Raw genomic sequence first — 24,130 nt, forward strand, 5'->3', positions numbered from 1 at the left:
TGCTCTGTGATAGTCTCAAGGTTCTGTTGAAAGCGCAGAGAGCATCATGAAGACCAAGGAACACACCAGGCAGGTCCGTAATACTGTTGTGGAGAAGTTTAAAGCTGGATTTGGATACAAAAAGATTTCCCAAGCTTCAAACATCCCAAGGAGCACTGTGCAAGCGATCATCTTGAAATGGAAGGAGTATCAGACCACTGCAAATCTACCAAGACCTGGCCGTCCCTCTAAACTTTCAGCTCAGACAAGGAGAAGACTGATCAGAGATGCAGCCAAGAGGCCCATGATCACTCTGGATGAACTGCAGAGAACTACAGCTGAGGTGGGAGAGTCTGTCCATAGGACAACAATCAGTCTTACACTGCACAAATCTGGCCTTTATGGAAGAGTGGCAAGAAGAAAGCCATTTCTCAAAGATATCCATAAAAAGTCTCGTCTAAAGTTTGCCACAAGCCACCTGGGAGACACCCCAAACATGTGGAAGAAGGTGCTCTGGTCAGATGAAACCAAAATCGAACTTTTTGGCCACAATGCAAAACGATATGTTTGGCGTAAAAGCAACACAGCTCATCACCCTCAACACACCATCCCCACTGTCAAACATGGTGGTGGCAGCATCATGGTTTGGGCCTGCTTTTCTTCAGCAGGGACAGGGAAGATGGTTAAAATTGAGGGGAAGATGGATGCAGCCAAATACAGGACCATTCTGAATGAAAACCTGTTGGAGTCTGCAAAAGACCTGAAACTGGGACGGAGATTTATCTTCCAACAAGACAATGATCCCAAACATACAGCAAAATCTACAAAGGAATGGTTCACAAATAAACGTATCCAGGTGTTTGAATGGCCAAGTCAAAGTCCAGACCTGAATCCAATCGAGAATCTGTGGAAAGAGCTGAAAACTGCTGTTCCCAAACGCTCTCCATCCAACCTCACTGAGCTCGAGCTGTTTTGCAAGGAAGAATGGGCAAGAATTTCAGTCTCTTGATGTGCAAAACTGATAGAGACATACCCCAAGCGACTTGCAGCTGTAATCGCAGCAAAAGGTGGCTCTACAAAGTATTAACGCAAGGGGGCCGAATAATTTTGCACGCCCCACTTTTCATTTTTTTTATTAGTTAAAAAAGTTTCAAAAATCCAATAGATTTCGTTCCACTTCACAATTGTGTCCCACTTGTTGGTGATTCTTCACATAAAATAAAAAATGTATATCTTTATGTTTGAAGCCTGAAATGTGGCAAAAGGTTGAAAAGTTCAAGGGGGCCGAATACTTTCACAAGGCACTGTATTGCACAAAATAGGATTGTAAACGGGAAAAGAAAAAGAACAGATGTAGCAGTTTTAATCAGTAGGGCCAGTGTCCACAAAGGCAAACTGACAACAGAGTGAACTAATTATGTTAGTAAAAAATAAAAAGAGGCATTTCTTTGCTGTATTAATGGATTTTTTATTGACACATTTTTTCTTAAATTGTTATTTTAACAAAGGTTTACTATTGTCACTCATATACGGAACATTTTTTTCCTGCACTTAACAGATGGTACAGTACACCCTCAATAAATATGATTTTGTAATGCCTTTCATGCATGTCTTTAGATACCGTATATGGATCATTTCAAGCATTATTTAATTTTTAAAGACAAAGTTAAGAAAGATGATGGTCTTCTTATCTTGACATGTTAGAAACCCATTTTATAAATGTCATTTCAATGATGTCAATCTGACACTTTCTGTAGATTTCTGTTATAATCCTGTATAAACCAAAGAAAAGCCCACAATAATTCATCTGCAATGAATGATTAATGTCTCTTGTAATCCTTGGTCTATGACTTCGTAGGAGGCTTTCATAAAACAAAGGCTAGTGATGTGTAGACTAGTTTTGGCTATTGGATGAAAATCTATACCACATAAATTCAAACAACAACCACAGGAGGTTTCTAGATTTTGGTATGACTTTGCTATCATAAATGCTTGGAAATCACATGTATCATCCTTCTTCAATTTGAAACAAAGCACAGAGCTGCACCATGACAGCCATGAATCAATTATTTTGAAATGTTCACCAGCACTATCATTATCACCTAAGTTTTTTTTAAAGTATTTTTTCCAGAACAGTTTGAGGACAGAACTGAACCAACTGAGCAAAGCTGAGGGTCAGAAATCAGAGTAAAAAGAAAATTGCTATGCACTTCTGGGTTTCTAATAAAGCAATTAGTGAGATTTGAGTTTTCACTGTCAACATTTTTCATGATCAATGTTCTTAATATTAAAAGGATGAAGCTGTTATAGATGCTAACAGAAAATGATGTCACTGTGTTAATGTTCCACGTCTCCAATTAAAATCTGACCACATATGACCACACACTGTTGGAATAATGATTATAGTTCCAACACGGCACAGAAGTAATTTATGCAAGAAAGTTGTAAAACAATATTGCTTGTTTTTATATTTCTATATTACATTTCCATAACTTTCAGACAAATATTTTATGTCAGCAAAAAATTAATAATATTGCATGCAGCCCATAGAAATGAGCAACACAAACTTGGTTGTTTTTTTCAGTATTAAGTAGCTGTTTTTTTTTTCAGTTACAGCCTCACTGTAAAAGCAATGTTTTCTGTTGCTTCTTGTTCTCCCTATTAAGTGCATCTGCTTAAATTCTAATTACATAGGCCATCCACATAAGACAACTGAATACAGCCTGGATCATCACATTTAACAGTATGACTCATCATTAACACTCTGGTACAAATATCAATAGAACATAAATGAAAAAATGCTGCAAAACAAAGCACAAATTAACAATTAAGTGACACATCAGATAAGTGTTACCAACAGTTCACTCAAAGTAGGATGAATGTGATAGTTTAGGCAACTGTCATTAAGGCTTAAGAAGACTGGACCAGCATTCCTAAATGGTGAGCAGAACTCATGTTCTGAACCCTGTTTATCTTCAGTAGAGACTGCCTGAATGCAAGACATACAGAGCCGGGGTTACACACGAAAACTAAACTTCTACTAGATAGTTTCTACATTTATCATAATAGTGCTTATGTTGGTATATAATCTATACAGTAGGAGAAACATGGAAACAGGACAAATGGATATTGTAACAAGTAATAGGTTTATTCCATGCTGAAAAAAAGAAGAAAGAGAACACAACGTTTCGGCCGTGGAGCCTTCTTCAGGTGTGGATATTGTGATGCCACGGGGCAGGACCACCACTTTGGGCACGAAACAGGCTTGTCCACAGCAGCTGACACTTCTGGTTCTCGCACTCACCTGCCCAGGACGCAGCAGTGGAAAACCCTCGGCTCGGTCGTTCCTGTTTGGCCAGACACCCTCTTCTGCCTTCTACACCTTGACACATTGTTACAATGCAACAAAATCAAAACATCTGGCATGTGAGTCCTTTGCTTTATAGAGAATCTGACTTTGTGTTTTCCCATAACAGTTGATCAATAAAGTACTGTTCACTTTCCACAGTGCAGCCAAGTTATTTATTTTTCGTAAGAACAAGGTATGCATGAATGAGGGAAACGGATACATTTTTGGCAAAACTAATCAATAACACATCTACAATAATTTGCACATAAACTATATCACCTTTGATACCTAAAAAGTAAATTTCCTTCTGAATCCTTGTGTGGCCCATAGCTTTCTAAAATTGTGGGATTTTACTTATAGAAACACAACAAAGAATAATGCAGAAACCAGCTTTCAGAGCCGAAAATCTAAAAAAAAAATTCTCAGAATTCAATCACACTTAGGCCACATCAACACTCTTTTGAACGCTGAGCAGCTAGCTGACAGAATGATCGACCGATAAGAGCAATTCCCTACATTCCAGTGCTCATCCAATAGGAAGCCAGCACTCCTACAAACCAACAATAACTGAAGTTATGGCAAGAGCCAAACATGAGTGTGCACTGCTCTGATTTTACCCTGTGTTCATGTATACCACTGCTTAAAGATAAAACAATGTGCATTTCAAGGAAATTGTTCCACCATGCGTATCAAAGTACAAATACATAGGTTAAAATATTAGACCACGCCAATGTCGTGCTACGAAATTGTCACTTCACCACAAATCAACTTTCTGAACCATCTGAATCCAACTTTAGACAATTCACCACGAAACTGCCAGTGCTAAAGCTGCTAATTGCCTTGGCTGCATTATCTTAGATCTCAGATCCAAAATGAAGAATTTGGGAGCACTTTTCAGTTGTGGAACATCTGAATCTCATAGAATCATAGAGCATTGTAATGTCACGGCCTCCACTAATCAGACACAAGCCCCTGCTTCTTCACACAGACACAATGCACATCCTTATCATCCGACCACATCCCTAGTCCTGCACTACACCTCCCGACCACCCACTACCTAAGGGCTCCTCACCTGCACTTCCTCGCTCAGTATTATGCTCGTTCTTATAGAGTTCACCTTCCTTACAAACTCCGCATCTGAGAGAGCTACCGTCTTGTGAACCTACGCGTCCTCCTGACCACGACTTTTGGCAACGTGACTCGGCTAAGAACACCCGGCATCCGCTCTCCAAATAATTTCCTTGCTTAACATCTTTAGCTAAGAACCGCATAGGGTCCAATCCCCTTGCTGAATCTTACATATAAAAGCATAATTTTCCCACCTCAGAAATATTGCAAGACTGCATCCTATGCTGCCTATAATAGAAAAACTTATTTATGTGTTTTTTCGTCACAGATTAATTATTTTAATGCCCTTCTTGTAGGACTCAGATTAAAACTGTGTTCAACCCCTAAAAATACATTTAAACTGCAGCACCTATAATTCCAATCAGGTCTATATATAGCTCTTGTCTATACAGTATATAGTCCTTGCACTGAGTTTATGGTTCAAGCTGATTTGAAAATTCTTCTGCTTCTGATCAAGCCTCTGCAAGATATGTCTCCACAATTGTCTGCTCCCCCTATTTTATATGACCTTCGCTCAACTAATTCCTATTATGTTTTCCCAGTTTGCTTGCACTCTGTTGGCGACAGGATCTTTTGTTAAACCAAGGCTCTCAAACAACACACTAGGAGAAATCAGGTGCTCAGCTGCATTGAGTGCTTCTAAATCAAGCCTGAAAAATACCCCTACTTATCTGAGAAAGACTGGGTAGTAAATGTTTCAGCTTCTGTTTGATTTGTTGTCATATGTAGTTTTGTAAACCTTAAATGTTATTGCGCTATGTACTTTTTACGTGTTGTGAAGCACAGTGGGATGACAGTTTTAATGGCACAATGGGAAATAAACTTGATTATTATCGTAAAATGAATGGAGAAGGAGGCATTAGGAGTTACACATATTCCATCTATCCATTTTCTAACTTCTTTATCCAAGACAAGGTTGCGGGGGAGCCTATCCCATCAAGCAGTCTCAGTGAAATAAGGAAACCCACACGAACATAGAGAGAACATGCAAACTCCACACAGACAGCACCCCAGGTCCAGAATTAAGCCCAGAGACCCAGCCCTGAGAGGCAGCAGTGCTCACCACTGAGACACCGTGCCACACTTTTCCAAAGTCAAGTTAGATAAAGATTGTGTTATTTTTTAGAACCAGCAAATGCAAACATTCTTGAAAGAGTGGCACATACAATCTCCATTTTCTACACTTAGTAGAATGTAGTAATCCAACAAGAACATTACAAAAATGAATTTCCCCTCACTTCTGTTTATTTAAAATTGGAGGTATAGCAGACCTAAACAACCCTGACCATTACCGTGCAGAGAAATATTTAACACAGCTATAGATGCCCGTTGCTATGGCAACACCACTAGGCCCTCCTCCCGTAAAGCACTAATTGATAGCAGCAGTTAGTAGTTCGTTTTTTTATCACATGTCAGACTTGGCTCGTACCCTGCCCTATAAAACTGGCGGTCATATGAGAGACAAAGAAGTCAGGCATCTACATTAAGCAGTTCAGGTGGGCAGCTGCGTCAGCTGAAAAGAGAAGAAAGGAAACACAGCGTTTCATACACAACGTTGATGGTTTCATACAATTAATTTATTTAATTAGTTTTCAAGTAAGCTTAATAATGAAGAAAGTATATATAAGTATTATATTATAAGTATTATGTATACGCCTACAGCACAGATTAAATTATTTATTCAAGACAGCACATCTGAGAGTGCAGTACTGAGCAAGAAACAATGGCTCAGCTACTTTCTTACATATCTGCAAAAGATATATTGTAACAACCGTATGAAGTAAACTTTTAATTTTGATCCCATTAGCGACATGGACAAATATCAAAAAGAAAGAAACAAAAAAAGGGGAATATCAGCAAATATCCAAAAGCTGAGGGGAATGTCATGGTTTTCAAATTATATATGCACAGTTCCTGGAGAGGAGTTGCTTGTGGAGTTTCCATGTTCCCCTCCAGTTTGTGTGAGTTTATACCAGGTGCTGTGGTTCCCTGCCAACTCCCAAAGCTACATTTAATTGGTGTCTCTACGGTGTCTACAGTCTGGGCACGTGGTTTATGTAGCATTAAGCGGACTGTGGAGCACGCGACTCTTCCCCTACCTGGGACACGTGTTTTTCGCAAGGGATCACCCCCAGCACATACACAGCTGGGTGGACTGGAGCAGCCGGGGAAAAGTCTCTCAGTCAAGGGTACTACATCACTAACTTAAACCCAGAACCTGTCAATCGTGAGTCCCAAGATGAAACTCTACACTACAGTCCTGTGCCAAATCATTCCTAAAAATGAACATCTTCATTGTATGAAGATCAACATTCTCCACCATTCTTCAGCAGCATTCTCCACTGTAGCACAGGGTCTAACCTTCTCCACATCACCTTCTGTTATTGTGAATGGTCATTCTTTCGTTAAAGCACTGCATTCCTAACAGTCCTACGACTTTATAGGCAATTTAATATAGATGCTGAACTGAGATCACTGAATTGCAAGGTGGACAGGCTCCTTGAGCTCAAAGTGCTGGAGAGCTCATTAGGGAATCAAGTACCTTGTCTTTAATGTACTTCATGTACACCCAAAAATGCTCTGTACTCATGACTTGCTGTTTATTGGATACCTATTAAGTAAACCAAAATTAGGTGGACTTGAAGGTACACTCATAAGCCAGTATAAGAACGTTCAGTATATGGATTTCCACTAAATTGAACATGAAAAAGTTGTACATTGTAATTCGTTAAAGAACAAAACTTTGCTAATCTGAACTCGTTCGAAAGTGGCTGACATTGGCCGAGAACCTTCTGTGAACATTTGAATTCTGCGCCACTGAACAGCTGCATGTTTCTGCGTGTGCGACACACATTGTGGTTATGGATGCCTTGAGGCAGCAGTGCTTTGTCTACAATCATAGGGAAAGCTTGTACTCTCATTTTCAAAGTGTTTTTTTGTGCTTGTTTTGTAGTTGCTGTTCATTATGGGGTCTTAAGGAAAAGAAAAAGATTATTTAGACTGAAAGTCAACAACAGTATGCACATCGTTCTAGCCGATCTCTTGGATAGAAATCTATTGAAAAAGAATGAAAAATGTAAATATGATATAGTTAATTATTTCACAGCTATAGTTGACTTATTTGAGTAGAACTGAGTTGTTCACTAAGCTTGCTATAATGGTCTGTATGGTATTATATGTTTAGGGTGGTTTTTGAGTGAATTTATCTTTGGTTCGGAATGGCGTGGAATTTTCCCAATAAGAAATAATGGAATTTTTATTTTCGATTTACGATGTCCCGCCTTCCAAACAGATTTTCAGGAACGAATTAGGTTTGAATACCGGGGTTTGAGCGTATTAGGAAATTACATGGTTAATTTACTAAATTCAGTACGTAGTCATACTCTGCTTGGAGGGAACCTGCTTTAATGAACAAGTAAACGACTCTCTGAGTGACAAATGCAAACTGTTTCACAACAGAAACAATTTAAATAAATATGTGCCAGAGCATTGTTAATATATCTACTAAGATTTCTTTTTAGCAAGAGAGAGGGTAATACAATGGATGACCTTGCATCTCATTAAGAGACTCCTGTAATCCATTCTACTGGCGAGTCAAGGAAAATTACTTAAGTAAATCAGCTTTCTGTTGAAAATATAATTAGAAATGATTTTTGTATTTAGTACAATGGCATTATTGAGCACATCAACAAGGCTTCAACAGTTTATCTTTTTTATGGTCAGTTCCAATAGCAGTGTGCATAAATTTAAACACTGCAGCATGCAAAACAAAAACAGCCAAACTGTACAGAAAAAGCAGCAGAAAATCTGCTCAGTTTCAGAAGTGTCAAATATCGCCACAATTTTTAAGAAAGACCTATCATATAACGACTACAAAATGAATGAGACAACTTAGTTCAAATATATTTATTAACATTAAAAAATATTTTTCTCGGGTTAATAAAAGCTTAAAATTCCAAAGAATTTTTTCCTCCCTTGTTCCCTTGGTCTATTTAACAAATTACATTTGAGAAGCAATAATATCCTCTTCTTTCAGCTTTTTAGTGGCTATCAAAAGTAATCACACCCCTTGGACTCTTTCACATATTATTGTGTTACAATATGGAGCCATAATGTATTAAACTGGGAGTTTTTTCCCATTAATCGACACAAAATATTGTGTTGTCAAAGTGAAAACGAAACTCTTGATCCGACTTAGATCCGACTAAATTTATTATAAATATAAAACATAAAATAATGTATTGCACAAATATTAATTATTTGGGAGAAGTAACTTCTTGGATGAGTCTCTACCACAGTGGTTTGCACATCTGGACACTGCACTTTTTGTCCATTCTTCCTTGCAAAATTGCTCAAAGCCCCTCAGGTTGGATTGAAACCAATGATGAACAGCAATTTTCAACTCCTGCCCTAGATTCTCCGTTCGACTGAGGTCCAGGCTTTGTCTGGGCCACTCCAGAGCACTGGCTGTCTTGTTTTTAAACCACTTCACTGTGGCTTTGGCTGTATGGTTTGGGTTACTGCACAGTATGTGTTACAGCAGGGATGGTGTTCTCAGGATGATATGCAGAGGTGGGGTGGTGCTCTCAGGATGATATGCAGAGGTGGGATGGTGTTCTCAGGGTGATATGCAGAGGTGGGATGGTGTTCTCAGGATGATATGCAGAGGTGGGATGGTGTTCTCAGGGTGATATGCAGAGGTGGGGTGGTGCTCTCAGGATGATATGCAGAAGTATGCTCATGCCAAACATAGCACTTAGCGCTGAGGCCAAAAAGGTCAATTCTGGTCTCATGGGACCATAGAATCACCTTGAACTTGGTCTCAGATTTCCACAAACTGAAGCTGAGATTTGATTGAGATTTGAGATTTTACCATTCTCCCATGACGCCCCTAAGTGTGGAACACCCAGCAGCTGCTGTCATACAAACAGTTTCTCCCATCTCAGCTGTGGAAGACTGATTCCTTTAGAGTTGTCACAGGCCTCCTGGTGGCCTTCCTGACTAGTGCTCTTCACGCCAAGATACAAAAAATACAAACATTTTTGGAGGACGCTCTGCTCTGTGCAGATTCACAGTTGTACCACAGTTTCTCCATTTCTGTACAGTGGGCTTAACTGTGTGTTGGGGATATTCAATGTCTTGATTCTTTTCTTATATTGTTTTTGTTGGGAGTTCCAATCAATTATTTTCTCTTGTCTATTTATAAGTAATTGAGAAGGATCTGTAGAATTTTGTTTTCACCTTGACATTAAGGAGTGTTTTTCTCTGATCAATAGTGCAAATCCCAATTAAATACATTACAGGTCTGTATGATGTAACACAATGAAATGTGACAAAATCCAAGGGGGGTGAGTACTTTTGATAGCCACTGTAACATAGGGTTTACTTTCTCCACATCACCTTCTGTTATTGTGACTGGTCATTCTTTCATTAAAGCACTGCATTCCTAACAGGCACACTAAGGGCCTTGAAAGGTTGATTGGTCATGTCCAAAAAAAAAAGAAGATCAATCGTACGATCCAGCCTGACCCATCACCACCATGTATGACAGCACAGATAGCATTTATTATTTGTGTATGGAATCAGCATCTACAGTGAAACTGGTATCAGGATGCAATAGCTGTACATTACACACCATTTCTATATTCTATATCTATACCATGTTAACTCTGAACTATACTCACTAATAACACTGTCACTTCTTCTTTTCCTTGCCGACTAAATTGAAAATTGCTTCTTCAATCAGCTCATAAAACATCAGAGAACAAGTGAAAGACCAGTTTTTGAAAACTGATCCCTATAAACTGACACAGAATGACATGCTGCAAAGAAGAAACAATACCAAATAGCCAGTACAGTATACACAAAAGTAGAAAATCTCTTCATTGAAGTTATTTCCTATAAGCCTTTGCAGAAACACTACATCTAAATCAACAGCATATTTTACAATTCACGTGACATCCCTCCCCCCCCCAAAAAAAACTTTACTTTACTTTAGAATAGTGCTTTACTGTCACAGGAGACACACTGCTGCATGCACCTTCACACAATCAAAACCAATATATAAAAATCCAAAACCACTGAAATAATGATTGGAAATGCTTCCTGCCAATTCTGCAAAAGACGATCGACCTGTTTCATGTTCTGTTTATGGTACTAAACACATACCATGTTCTGCAGTACAATGCACATTGTGCCAAGAAATTCTCACGTGTTCTTTAGCTGTGAAGCAGCTGTATCACTTGTGATGAGAGTGGTGGGAAGGGAATGCGCTTGCTTGTGTTTGGGAGATGGGATGAGGAAGCCAGTTGTGGTATCTGTCCACCAGAACAGCAGAGCACAGATCATTATATACAGTATGCACTCTAATGTCAATTACACAGGGAAAAGAACATTGCAATGAATAAGGTAATATATATTCTAAAGTAACAATGGACTATTTTAATTGGATGAGCTTTGATCTTGGAAAATAAAAACAGGATTGAGCATACATAACAGCATTTAGCGCCCTTCTTTTTCAAATGTTCAAATCATGACACAGTGAGAACGCAGACTGCACTATCAAGAAAGAGAGATGTGATGTCATTAATTTTTCAATGAGATGGCATTCTTAGTGTAGGAGTCTAAAACAGTTTTATATATAAAAAAAGACGTGGAAACATGACTAGACAACAATGTGTGGGACATTTTCAATGTTAGAATGCCAAAGCTACAAACATAATCTCAAAATGTCAGGTAATGTAAGTTTATAAATTATGGTTCCTGCTCAGTATCATGCGCACTTGAGATTGGATCTGCCAAGTGAGGTCAAAAACTCCTTGAATGTACTGTTCTTGGTGGTTGTCAAAAAGAATACTCTTTTAAAGCAACATGAGTGAACATGGCAATGGGTCATAGCAAAGAGAGACTGTTCTTTTGATTGTGAGGTGTAGTTACCCAAAGGTATTATACATCCAAATGTAATTTTCCACAAAATGTACACTGCTGTCTTATATATTTAAATTATTTTCGCATTGAATGCTTTTCTTATTTTTGGAAAAACACAATCACATGGTGATCTTCATCAATGTTTATTAGCAGCAGATCCTGAACCATCTCTTATTTTGTAGTGAGAATGTCAATTGAAGATTGATAAATAACAATCTTGTTTCTTCACCAATGTCAAAATCTTTCACCACTAGTAAAAAGAAACTAAAGAAGGCTGTGAGTAAATTATTAATGCTTATATGTGTAAAGGTAATGTAACCCCCGATTGTATATAAGATGTTATAGGATTTTAACACAGAAATGCACATCTATTTTACTCTTTTCAATTTAGTACATTATTTATACATAAGTTCAGGTGGGTAGCTGCATCAGCATGTCACCTGAAGAAGGCTCCACGGCCGAAATGTTGTGTTTTCTTTCTTCTTTTTTCAGCATGGAATAAAGCTATTACTTGTTCCTTTGCAGACATAAAATAACCTAAACTGTAGTAATGGCAAGTAGTGCAAAGTAAGCACTTTAGGATGCTGATGAACAGTCCACTAAATACATATGACTTTAACCTAAGATTGAGTCAGTCTAGTACTGCGAGCAGCACTGACACTAATAGGCATTACAGTGCCCATTTCTGATGCTTTGCAGGGCTCTGTACAAAGGAAAAGTAAAGAAAATATCAACTGCCAACTATTTTATGCATGAGGATCATAGCTTTGATGTACCCATTTGTGCAATTTTCTTCCACCTCAAAAATATACTGTACATATGGACAGAGAACTTCACAAGAGGTCATATGTGCAGATGATGGTTTAAATGTACAAGACAGGAAGGATATAAAACCTGAATTTTAACTTATGAAATTATAAGATTGCTGTCATTACTGGGTCCAAAACTACTTTTTATCTATACAATGAACATTAATAAAATCTAAATTGAATCACGTGCTTAGCAGTAAATTCGTGAAAAACCTTTAAGACATAATAATCCAATTCAGGGTGTTGTGTAAAGTCAACATTTCTGAGTATGTTGTTTGTGAGGGAAACAAAATCAGCGAATTCACCCTGAGAGATGATAAATGCACAGAAATGTGTTTCAGGATTGTCACACGGTCACCTTAACAATATATTTTATGTCTCATAAAGATGATTTGGATGTTGTACAGATGTCAGCTGAGAGGCACAATCAGCAGATGGTCGCAAAGGATTGCCAAATTTCTAAGTAAAATTTCTTCTCATAAATGATTTCTTAGAGTGAAGACTTCATTGCCCCCTTTTATCTAACTGTGAATCATAAAAGGCTTTACAAATGGAAGCATGCCTGTCCCAATTTTATGATTTTTCTTTGACCAGAAAATTAAAGGGTGTGTCTGAGCTACCCTACATATTCAGGCTATGGTCAATCTCTAGTCTGCTATAGCACCTCATTATTTAAAAAGGCTTCAAACTGATGATGAATATACAGAAGGGCTTTGTGGTAAGGAACATACAGGTAGCCCCTAGTGACTGCAGTTTTTTAGCTGAATTGTTTAGATGTCAAATATGAAAATAGGTTTTCATGTTATTCAGGACCATTCATTCATCACTCTTCCTGAGGTGCCTTTTACAGTTACAGAAGCTCACATGTTTTCTGGAGAACACAAAAACCTTGTAATTGGTGGTCATGATCCAAATCCCAAAATAAACCAGTGAGAAATACCAGGTTTCACAGGTAGGCTTAACACATTTATGACACCATCCGAGTTCCAATGTTGATGTTTTTCAGAAAATGATGGGAATTGAAAACTGCCTGAGATTAAAGACACAGACAGCCCAATGAAAGAATCTCATCAACATGCTGAACACCTGCATTACAGAAAAATAACTCAACTTGTACTTTGATCTTTAAGGCAGTATGTTAAAAAGACAAAACAATTCTAACCTCTAAATATACTAAAAAAGCAGTGATGCTGATTCACTTATCAAAGATGACTCCTGAAAACTTCACAACAGCATGATAATCGTGCTGTTATCTGTGGGTCATCAAAGCAGCATTTGTCAGGCAGTGGTTTGTCATTTCTATTGCTCCATAAATGTCTTCACTTTTTGTGACCTGAAATGGTGAGCCCAGACAGTGAAGGTACCTCAGAAAAAATAATGTCCTGATGCAGAAAAAGCTATATTTGGAAGGCAAGATAAACCAAGCTATAAAATCTTTGTCATTGCTTTTGCACTTTACAAAACAGAATTGCTAGAATAACCACAGCTTATATACTGAACTTACACAAAGACAGTTTTTTCATTTTTTCTCATTCATTTCTCAAACGGCGATATTTACATTAGAGGTGAGTATAATTGTCCGTTCTACAATATACTGTTTACATGCGGGGAAATCTTAGATACATAAAATACTTCTACTCTTCTTCATTTAAAACCTCAAACTTATTCTATGCAGTATAGACCATTCATATGTATACACATCTTTATAGTTCAAACTATGCGGAAATTATGTGGAGGCACGTTTAAAACAGGGGACAGAACGCACGTCTTCACTCAAAGGATTGTTTTAGTATTGAACCAGCTACGCCGCTATGCTGTTGACGCTGAGACAGATGCTTCTTTCAAGAATCGTGTGAATGAAATTCTTTACTCAATTAATCGCTAACTACCAAACGGGTTAGATGGACTGAATGACCTCCTCTAGTTTGCAAACTACCATAGCTAGCAGCTGTATCACCCTGCAGCTCACAGCTGGCAGCCCACCGAAGCTCAGCAGGGTTGGGGCCTGGTCAGTACCTGGAGGGGAGACTCCTGGGAAAGCTGAGGTTGCTGCTGGAAGTGGTGTTAGTGGGACCAGTAAGGGGTGCTCACTTTGTGGGGGCCCTGATGCCACAATATAGTGATGAGGGACCCACATGGACTGCAGGGTGAGCGCCCCCTGCTGGCCCCTCTAATACCTCTTCCAGAAGCAACCTTGGTTTTCCCAGTCTTGACAAAAAGTTCCCACTTGGTAGTGTCTGACAATAACATCTTTTACCATGTGTCTGCATTCTCCCTTAGTATCAGTTATCCCATCCAGGATTTGAGATGTTCCATACAAGCCTCCTTTGTGGAGTGAGTGGGATACTGTGGTTGTCGGCCTCACAGCTGTCTCCTTGGTTAGCTGATCAGTATGGAGAAACAGCCTCATCTGAGTGGTACAGTACATGGTTCTTAATTCATTTCAGCATGCTCAGACATTGTGCGACTCAAGGGCATATTCAGTGTATCCTTTCATATCCTTCTCCTGAACCATGCCTTTGTTCAATTTTGACCCTAGGTTGTTTTGAAAACTCCTTGGCTGACGCTTTGCTTGACATTCACTACCTCACTGAGGGAGCTTACAGTGACAAGTGTGCTTATACTGAAGTTACATGAGCCCCTGTTACTACACACAGACTGAGATAATTGTGTGATTTGTCAAAGTAGTTGTGTGCAAATGACATAATTTAGCTAAACAATAACATCGGGTACATGTATATCTTTACCAATGCCAAAACATCAAATAAACATCAAATAAATGAAAACTCAGGACTAAGCAGTTATTTCATCATCACTTTCACTATCATCCCCATAGGATTCACCTGTCTCTTCCATTAACATACTATATCACCATGCATGCTTATGTGCAGTACTTCAGCTTTATTACATTGATCAGGATTCCCAGAGCACCTGCCTGATTCCTGCACCTGATCTGAACACCTAGCTGGATTAGGACATGGCACTGTAAGATCCCAGATCCCAGACTGATCCATCCGGCTCTGGGACACACCCACTCCCTCTCATACTGCACGTCTGCTTTCATACAGAAACCCCAACAACCTCTCCCAACCTGGCTCACACATACACTATCCTGCCATTCAAACACCGCCTCACTACACACAGCCAGTGCCTGCAGGGGAGACACACCACCGGGCCTCGGACCCTCAGGGAATCACTTCTTTCCTCGTGGAGTTTTTTGTTTTTCTCTCCTTTGCGCCTGACGGCCACACTGCTACTCTATGACACATTAAACAGCTTTACACCCACTTATGCTCATTTCCTTTTGACGTTTTGTTTCGCACAACCCTGCCAGTAAAGTGTGTGTCAATCAACGAGATAGTGCACTGCGACAGCTTGCTGTGAAGGCTGCTATGCAAAAACTAAAATGACATGAAAATAAAAGGCACATGCTTTATGACATTTTATTAGATTCTTTGTCACAACAGAAAACGTGGTAGGAAAATGACTTAAACTCAGAACTGCCGAAATTTTCCACACATTAGCGATTTCCCCCCTCCAGCTTCGAGCTGAGGGTTAGATTTTCTGTGCTGTGTTCTAGGATTTACAGTACAAACTAGTGTTAAGGGGAACCTCAGCTCTGTTTTGACAGCATTCACACAATGATACGTCCTTTTGCTTTTTCACACAAAACCTCGCATTATTTTACCGCTGGGACGGGACCTGACCCTTGTTTCTAAAAAAAGCAGAGGAACAAGCACACACACCGAGGCAGGGTTCAAGAATGAGCCAGACAGATTCAGATTATACCAGCATCTGAATGACACAAGTCATTAATACGCTAGAGACCTGAAAGCCCCCCACAGTCTACATTTATAATAATGTAGATGAAACTAATGTCTAGTTAAAACATAAAAGCTAAAGGCCACAACGAATTGTGAATGTATAGTTTAAACATCTTCCAGTTACATCACTGTGGTGATATAGATTCTACCATTTAAAAAATCACTTTTAGGTTTAAGCTTCTTTTGTAAGATTAATCTAATGTTAATATGTGAATCTTATTTTACTCTTTACTTGCATTATGAGATAATTAGAAATGCATTTACAAAGCACAAAGTGAAGACAATGAGTCTCCAGCATTGGATGTAATTATTCAGCAACAGAACACAACAATAATGGACATTTACACGGTCTAGCCTTGTTAAGTTTCTTTTTATGGATGTAAATTGCAGTTTATACTCCCCGCAGTGAAAGCTATTTTCATTGCAAGACTAAAAAGTATAGCTGATGTCAAAATGTTAGGAACATGTCAGTTTCAGTTTGTTGTGTATTTTTTAAAATGTTAAATACACTGTAAAACTTTTATCTGATTTGATACTATAAAGCTTTTCAGCAAGTGTCTAGTCATTCGGTAAATATTCAGCCTGCTTTTACTCAGGGCTGCTCTGGTGTTAGGGAATATTCAAGCAGTGCAAGGGAAAATATTGTAAATGGTTATGTTTTTTTCTACAATTCTGGTTGACAGAAGATTAACTTAGATTAACTTAGAGACCCTTGCAAGTGCTGAATCAAAGTGCATATTTGAATTCCAAGCACTGTAATCTCCTCTACAATAAACTTCTAGTGTAAAAAAAATGTATTCCTTTTCGTATTGTGACAAGACATTGTCAGCAATTGCTAAATGCAAAGAAATGTGATGATTACACTAGCTCTCTAAATTAGTCACTGTGAATTTTCAAAACCTGTCCTTCTATGAATTTTACTGCTATTCGGCAGCTCAGTCCTTTCATCGACCAGCAGAACATTTCATGTTTTCCCTTTTGAAGGTCACAGCAGGCTGCCTTGCTTTGAGAAAGCACAAACCCTTCAGTTTGTGCTGCAGTCTAACCCTGCAGTGTCATTAGGATAAATGGAACAACACACAACCATATCTACCTCCTCATGATTGGCAATTATTAAATATTTTATCATCACAATTAAACGTAGCTCTCAACAAAGGAGCAGCCTGAGGATCAGGCTGGTAACTTCTTTTGTATTTGTTTGAAAAGAAAAAAAAGATTTCATACTCATTTGATAATTCTATCAATATTTTTAAACTCTACAGCTCTTTAGTGAAATCTAGTGGTGCATATAGTATACACACATTTGATGTGCAATATATCAGAAGGGAGACAAATATATCTAAGGTTAACTATAATTTTCTTAATAATCTCTGAAAGTAAGTGGAGTCTGTTCTAAATTGATGGTTACCTGAAAATATAAATTATGTCAATGTTAAACACTAACATAGAACTGTTTTCCCTGTATTTAGTCATGTTAATTAACATAGTTGGCAATCACTAATTACAAAAATCGCTTTTATCTACTGCATGTAGAGTAATGGTGTTAATTGCAACAGAAATGGACGAAATGTAATCTGTATATGCCGATAAAAGGAAATGGCCAGCTTGTTTGACGTGTAAAAAATAACTTTTTGACGATCTGTGCAATTTAAAACTGAGCAGGAACCGCTATATTAGTTTGCTTTTGTTGCCTATTTTATATACTGTATGCATTCATTCACTTCATCATTCAGTCTTACAAGAGAAGAAAAATATCCTAATAAACAACTTCCCTGTTAAGACCACATACAAATTATGCGGAATTTATCATTAATCAAATGTTTTTAAAATAGGGATGAAGTAGAATACACCTTCAAATGCTGCAGGAAAAAAAAACCTTCAGTAGGTAAACGATAATCATTTACACAGGACAACCATTCACCTTTAAGCATGGGAATATATGTGTCGATCTCTTCGTCAATTTGTCTGACAAAAAAGTCCCGCCCATCTAAATCCCTCTTTTAAAACCCAGTTAATACCAGTAAAGAGACAATTTTACACCCAAGTGACACAGATAGAATACCAAAATGATTCTGCTCACCATTCAAAACATTAAAGATTTACCGTATTTGTATTAATTGCCTTTTTCCCATTTTTTCCCAAAAAGGTGGACTTTAATACTTCGGCAAAATGCTGTCCTATTTTATATTTGGGATCTTTGTTCAAATAAACTTGAACAATGTCCATAACGTCGAACACTTTAAACTTGGACAACTAAAACTAACCTGCACTACTGCGATAGTTTGCTTACAGTTTGGAATTGATGCTCGTTTCGTCGTTTTCAGCTTATTTTCGGTATATTATCTGATGCTTTTGCTCTTGGTGTTATTTATTGGCATGATCCGCAGTATAAAATCACTTTAAGAGCATATAGCAATCCCGTCTGAATCAAAACTTTATCTTTCCAGATCATCAAATTATTAGTGCGTACACAAGTGCGCAGTTTCATCTAAATTACATCTGTAATTTTGTCAAAGAAAATAGAATACCCACTTCATATCGAAGCTACACATCTCACCCTTATGTTCACCCATGCCCAAGAATGGGAACAACTTATTTTCATATCAGTCTATTTCCAAAAGACACGTTTTGAAAACCATGCCCGGATAAACGCCTCACGCGGCATCTGCAAACACCATTAGATTAAATCAAGAGTCTTATCAATCGCAAAACAATTTTAGCACACAAAAAGCTAGCTCTCAAGCCTTCGCTGAAGAATCGGCGAGCTTCCACCCCCCACACACACACCTGTCATAAAAAAAAACACGCACGACTTGTGTTTTCCGTTGATCCCCCCCAGAAACACCTTGTCAGCCTTCTGAAGTCGTACTACTGTATGAACTCGAGGCATGCGACACTGCGGAACACAACATCGCAAAGACCAAGTAAAAAAGAAAACACGGGTTCTGGAAACAAGAGCGGACACTTACCTGTTAGGCATCCTCTGCAGGAGAAAGCTGTCCTCTCACAGGCGCTAGGTACAATGACACGGGAGAAGTACAGTAGCTGAGGTCTCAATGCTTTTCTCCATATCCCCAAACGAGACTGGCACCAGGTGCTTCACATGAACACAGGCTCTGGCATACGCATCCTACACCAGCCTCAGACCTCACCCCCTGATTTGCGCTAAAGCTACACGTATTTTCGTTATAATCTTCTCCAGGCGCACAGATGCTACTTCTTCTTCGGCCAGACCAGGTAACGCTCACCGCCCTGTGCAACTGTCACGTGAAATCTAGGACGCGGAGACGAGCTGCGAAAAAAAAACCCGCTGTCCCAGGCAAATAATTGTTCAAGGATGCACTCAGCTCTTTTCCTCTCAGTACAACCTCTCGCACTCGCTGCGTTACAGCACTCGCTCAGGACACGCTTGGAGCAGCTCTCTCGAGTCCCACAGCGGCGGACAGCGGCGGCTGCGGAGTTTTGGCTAACAGCTCGAGTCTGATGCCGAGTGAGTGCTGGGCGTGTTTCACGGAGGGGGCGCTCTGGAGGGGAGAGCCTCCTAAATAACAACAACAGCAATAACAATTATTGATATTATTAGTTTATAAGTAGGGGCTCATAAATACATTTCCGTTAATTGTTTTTTTTTTTTAGATGACCCTTTGTTAAGTCATTTATCGCGACGTGCAGAAAAAGAACATTGCAATTGCTGAAAATAGTGCGGGGGAATATAAATAACGTCTTTGGTTTCTTCACAAAACAAATCCTAATCTATACTGAACGGAAGCCCTATGTGTTGTACGTTTCACACAAATTCAATTCAGCGAAACTGGTGAACAAAAGGCGTCAACTACAACAGTAGGAATTCATTTCTTTTAGTTCAGGTGGAGAGCTGCGTCAGGCTCCAAAGGAACAAGTAATAGGTTTATTCCATGCTGAAAAAAAGAAGAAAGAAAACACAACGTTTCGGCCGTGGAGCCTTCTTCAGGTGTGAGAAAGACAAGGCCACTCTAATCTCTCCGTCTGTGTTCTCAAAGATGGTTTTCCGAACTCATACATCAGAAAGACCACCGAAACTTAAATTATCCTGCAGCTAGGATCACACCTTCCCCCTTCTCTTAACAACAGACTACTTTCCTTCTAAATTCTCTCTATTCGTTGTAGGTTTCATTTCACACCTCTCTACACCTATTCTGACTTCACACCTCCTGATTGGCCTCTCTGTCTGTCCCCCTGCTCCCGCCTCTCGCTCCTCCTCTCTCCCAGCTTTTGTTCTCCTGCTACATTACCTTTGCCTACTGCCCTGTCTCTCTCACACCTGAAGAAGGCTCCACGGCCGAAACGTTGTGTTCTCTTTCTTCTTTTTTTCAGCATGGAATAAACCTATTGTTCATTTCTTTTATATCCCACTGTCCTGTGTTAAGGCTCTGACAGGGAGAAAAAACTAAATGGACGACTGGACAAGACACATTGGAAATGATTAATATTAATATAATTGAGTTGCTTTCTTTCGAGTTACCGTGTGCTGTGGCACTACTGGTTAATAATTGGTTAGTTCAGTTCACTGGTTGGTTACCAGGTTGTGGAAACCTGTATAGTTTAATGTGGATTTTAAGTTTTAGTTCTCATTTTGCTGTGGGCGCCTGTTTTGATTGTACTGAGTGCATGATGTAAACTGTGTTATGTACTGTGAATCGAGTTGGAATAATAATAATGTGCAGCTGAAAGTTTTTTTAAACAGTGGAAAAAGAGAGGCGAGGAAGCTGTTGTTCTGGCTTGTGAGGAAGCGATATTGCCCTTTAATTTGCAGCGGGCGTGTTATTCACGGAGGGGTAGGAAAAGGAGGGTGAAGACGAGAGGAATGATTTCAGGCCGGAAGAGAGCAAGCAGGAGCGTCTTAGAACTATTATGGAGAGGGTGGTTCAGGTCCGGGTCCGGGTCTTAGTTGGGCAGTGTAGTCCGACTCATCCACGGCAGGGCCTTGGTCTGGGTGAGGGGGGGGCTGAAGAAGACCATCTCTGCTGGTGTCCGGACCTCACAACCAACCCACAAGGGGTAGATTGCCGAGCAGCAGGCGAGAAGCACCACGGGTGTTGCATGGTCCCTATTTCTCCGGTGCCGTGCAACAGCCAGGGACAGCTGTGTGCCCAGGGTGCGGTTGAACTGCTCAACACATATTGCCTTGGGGGTGTAGGAGAGTGGACCGGGTCTTTCGAACGCCCAGGCACTGGCACATGCACTGAAACACTCCAAACTCCAGCCTGGGTCCAAGTGCAGTTTTTGTGGCACCCCAAACTGACTGAACCCCACCCCTCCAATTATGGCCTCGCACACGTCCTCCTCGTCGTGGTCTGGTAGGGTGTAAGCCTCTGTCCTGCGGGTAAAGGGGTCCAAGGCCATGAGTATGTACCCATTGTCACGAGCGGACCCAGCAGGGCGGCCCAAGATTGGTCCGGAGGCCCCTTCTGGGTGGTGACAAAAGTCTGTGACGTCCTGTCGGACCTGCCCTCAGAAATAGGCTTGCTGGACTCGCCTCAGGTTCTTTGTGACACCAAAATGCTCCACCCCTGTGGCCACACGGTGCACCTGGTGGAACTGTGCCTTAGGCACTGCTGGCACAATCACCTTGCACCTCTCCCCTTCCTGAAGCAGGGTGCACCAAACCCCACTTCAATGCTCCATCCTGGATGCCGCGTCCAGATCACTGAGCCCAGTCAGCTTTAAGGGCGGATGGACATCCGGCCATCTTCCTGCAAGTGGGGCATGCACCCTTGCTCACCAAGTCCCAGACCTCTCAGAGCCCTGGTTTGGCGTTCTGGTTACCTTTCCATGCTGGGTTGGTATCCTGTAGCTCGTAGTCTGGGATGGTGAAGTTTGAGCTCTGCAGCCTCTATTTTCTCCAGGATGTCTTAAAGGACTTGGGGGGCTGTCTTGCATGAATCACCATTCACCGTGAGGTCATCCAGGTACTGGGTTGGGGGCACCTTCTCTATGTCAACCTTTCAAAGGTGGCTCGGGCATTGCAGAGGTCAAAGTGCATCACTTTAAACTGCCAGGACCCATGCCCTATGGAGAAGGCTGTCTTGGCCTAGGCGTCTGGTGCCAGTTCCACTTGCGGGGCTGCTGTCTGAATGGGTGGGCTTCACAGGTGTCAATCCACCGGTAGCACCTGAATGAAGGCCACCTGCACAAGCCCACGAGAGCGCTGCTGGCTGGCTTACATCACCACAGTGGTCTGACCGTGGATGGGTGCTGCTCCGCCAGTCGCAGTGCTCAGCTCTAGGACTATTGGCTGAAGCAGTGTGTGGGTTGGCAACAGGTCAGGGTGGACCCTGTGTTCACCAGGTCCCGGCATGGGATCCCTTCCGCTCGGACCATGAGGTGGTAGCAGTTGTGTGGTTTGGTGGCTGGGGCTGCTGGCAGGAGGATCCAGTTGTGCATCTGAGGCCTGAGTGGTGTGAGTGGTGGGACTGCTGCAGGGGCCAGTGCTGTCTCACCCACACTACACCACACTCATTTTCCGACTGCTTTTATGGGGGGTACAAGGCAGGAAAGGGGGAGCCAGAGGGTAAAGGGCAAGGGGCACAGAAACAATCCATGTGGGGGCAGAGCGGATCACTTCAGTATGAGAATAGGAATAGGAATAGGAATAGGAACAGGAATAGGAATAGGAATAAGAAAGCTGTAATACACCTGCAAGTTATAAAAGGAGGTCAGGTTCATATGAAGGTTATTTTTTTAGTTTATAACAATAAACCTGAGTTTGACATTGTACATTTCCATTGCTTGACTAGGACAGAGCGAACTTTGATGTCCACATATAATGTGCAACTTGAGCCGCTGGATTCTGGATAGCCAGTGGTTGGCGAAGGCTGCTATAAATTTCAAGCAATAAATCAATTTTCTCCAACAGGAGGTTGTGTATGTGTCTACCATTGTTCATGTACTGCATCTGAAGAGTGAGTGGTTTCATACAAGGTGACACCCAAGTAAAAGCACTTCCAGGGGCACCGTCAGGACTCAATTTCAATCTCGGAGATTGAAACAGAATTGCAGTTGTTGTCCATGCTATGTAAGGACTGATAGTTCATATTACACACAGAATAAAAGTATGTTCCTTTTAAAAATCTTTTTCCTATCATCAAATGTTATGTTTGCAGTAATTTTTAATGTGAACAGTCGAAAGAGTATTTATTTTGAATTGTCTAGTAATGGTTTAGCATATTCATTACTCTAGCAATATTTTTTTAAAAGAACGTACATTTATTGAAGTGGAGGCACTCTATGGTGTTTCAACAGAAGTGTGGGTATATCTGGATTTTATATCTATAAAATATCTAAAATAAAAGATGCAAGCAGCAGACACAGACAACAATAACTATAAATAAAAGCCTATCATGGTACCCAATGATAAAATGAACTAACATTATTATTACTGTTTTTTATTAATGACGCAGCACAATAACTCTTTAAAATATTTTACAACTGAATATTCCAGTATTTTATAAAAGGACTGATGCGAGTGTGTACTTTTTGTTTCTCGACTACTTACATTAATCAGAAATCGGCAAGATTTTCACCGTGACGAATCATCATCATCACCATATTAAACATATTATTTATGTGAGATTCTTTTGACACCAAGACTTAATCCAGGAGATGTGAGCAGAGCATTGCTATACAGGCATGGAGCAGCAAGCAAGTTCATGTAAAAGACACTTTGAGGTATCCAAGTAGTTTAAAACTGATTGCAAACCATTGTCAGGATGATGGACAGCCTGGAGTTCATGCGACTTCAGCAGCAGCATGTCAGGATCATTTGTGAAGACACGGGCGTGACATCAACAGGGTGGTTCAGCGGTTAGCGCTTTTGTCCCTGGATTCGAATCTGAAGCCGGAGTGGTATCTGTGTGGAGTCTGTATGTTCCCCTTGTGTTTTCTCCCGTTTTCTGGTGTGTCAGGGAGATAGGCTCCGGCTTCCCTGGGACCCTGTATTGCTTGTAGAGGTAACGGAATGGATGAAGTATAATAATAGTACTTTTAATAGATGCCATGCTCATGTCGACTTACTACATACACAGTTTGCATCGTGTGTAAGTGCAGGCCAAACCATAATCCAAGCACAATAAAAT

General features: G+C 40.3%; 1 protein-coding gene across 1 annotated transcript in view; it reads right to left on the bottom strand.

Annotated features, from left to right (window-relative positions):
- The window catches only part of LOC102695568 (heparan sulfate glucosamine 3-O-sulfotransferase 5), an 87,669-nt gene extending 68,194 nt beyond the window's left edge, over positions 1-19,475 (bottom strand). The window contains exon 1 of the mRNA XM_006626164.3: positions 18,986-19,475. The gene's annotated coding sequence lies outside the window, so the exon portion shown is untranslated. The remainder of the gene's footprint in view (positions 1-18,985) is intronic.
- Between the last annotated feature and the right edge of the window lie 4,655 nt (positions 19,476-24,130).

This window comes from Lepisosteus oculatus, chromosome 2, assembly GCF_040954835.1.
Source record: "Lepisosteus oculatus isolate fLepOcu1 chromosome 2, fLepOcu1.hap2, whole genome shotgun sequence".
Lineage (NCBI taxonomy): Eukaryota > Metazoa > Chordata > Actinopteri > Semionotiformes > Lepisosteidae > Lepisosteus > Lepisosteus oculatus.